The sequence below is a fragment of the Bison bison genome, unplaced genomic scaffold, assembly GCF_000754665.1.
Source record: "Bison bison bison isolate TAMUID 2011002044 unplaced genomic scaffold, Bison_UMD1.0 scf7180017863957, whole genome shotgun sequence".
Lineage (NCBI taxonomy): Eukaryota > Metazoa > Chordata > Mammalia > Artiodactyla > Bovidae > Bison > Bison bison.
The window spans coordinates 85653-87219 of record NW_011494529.1 but is presented as its reverse complement, the minus strand read 5'-3'; the positions used below and the strand labels follow the sequence as shown (position 1 = coordinate 87219).

The window sequence follows — 1567 nt, the reverse complement described above, 5'->3', positions numbered from 1 at the left end:
CGCTCCTCCCATCCCTCGCCCACCCCTACCCTGCCCTGGCTGGGCGGGGAGGCGCGAGGCTGGGGGCAGGGCTTGACCTTGGGAGGCCCGGCCCTCTGCCTCCTGCCCCACCTTTCTCTTTCCTCCTCTCCGCTCTTCCCCTACCCCTGCTGTCGTCCGGGCCTCTGACATTTACATTAACCTTTTTTGCCTGTGAAGATACAGTTACCGAGCCGAGCGCAGTCACCTTAACCCTGAAAGGTTAGAGGCCGCCGCCTTGCTCAGAACCCTCCTTGCATCCCGCTGGGTTGCCTGCTATTCCCGTCTGGGACTGGCGCTGCCCGCTGGCTGCGAGCCCCAGGCTTTGGGCACCCTCCCCTCTGGTGGTACGGCGCTCCAGGGCTCGTTCCCCATCCCCTAGTTTTCTGGGACAGAGCTTCTGCCCTCTGCCCTAGCGCCGCCTGGTTGCTGGGGCTCAGGCTTTTGAAAAGGCTAGTCTTTGCCCGGTGTTGCTTCTGGATCTGTTCCACCGAGGTTGCTGGAGCTTAATTTTCCTTAGAACAGAACCTACCTACTCAAGCTCGCTCATATGTAAGCAGTGGTGGCAGGCCAGGAAGTTAACGCAACACCTTGGTTCCGCCCTCAAGCCAAGGAACGTTAACCGACTAAGAACGGGCAGGTCCACTAACGTGAGATTTTGAACTAGATTCGAAATTATGAAGTGTATGGAAAATAAGTATATTCCAGCATTTAACTTAAAGCCATAGTTTATTGCCAATACATTTATTATCATTAAACATCTATTATGTGCTTACTTCTCTTATCAGTACTTGTGCTATAAGTACTTGGGATATATATATTCCTGACCTCAGGAAATAGTCTAGAAGTGGAAGTGGACAGGAATAAGCAGACAAACTAGGCTTCCCTGGTGGCTCAGAGGTAAAGAATCTGCTGGCAATGCAGGAGTCCAGGGTTTGATCCCTGAGTTGGGAAGATCCCCTGGAGAAGGACGTGGGAACCCCACTCCAGTATTCTTGCCTGGGAAATCCCATGGACAGAGCAGCCTGGCGGGCTACAGTCCATGGGGTCATAGGAATTGGACACAACCGAGAGACTAAACCACCACCACAGTGTGTTTGGTGTTGTGAGGGAGTTATGTGCCAGGTACTGAAGGCGCAAGAGCATGGCAGGCTGTACTTGAGAGTGGAAGGTACAGTGAGAAAGTCTTCACAGAGGCGTGGTAGTAGATTTGAGGCTTAAAGGATGAGTTGAAGTTTCTAAGGTGCATTTGTCAGGGGAGCAATTCTAGGCAGAATAAATACCCTAGGAGTTGGGACAGTTCCCTTGGGCAAATTATTCAGTTTCTGATCCTTTGCCCCTCCTTGTTTGTGAAAACTGGAAATGACAATACATATCCAGAGAGGCTCTTGTGACGATTAAATGAAGCAACATATTTAAAAGTACCTGGTAGCCCTCTCTCACCTGGAAACTGAATAACACCTGTAGGGAAACCTCAAGATGAGTTTGAGGGCAGGACTTCCTGTGATGAATGTTCTGCTAATATGGGGACATTGAGTTAATCATACCC

The 1567-nt window shown here is 50.9% G+C and overlaps 1 protein-coding gene across 1 annotated transcript in view; it reads left to right on the top strand.

Moving 5' to 3' along the window:
• The window catches only part of PGM1 (phosphoglucomutase 1), a 68188-nt gene that overhangs the window by 768 nt on the left and 65853 nt on the right, over positions 1–1567 (top strand). The gene's annotated exons all lie outside the window — the stretch shown is intronic.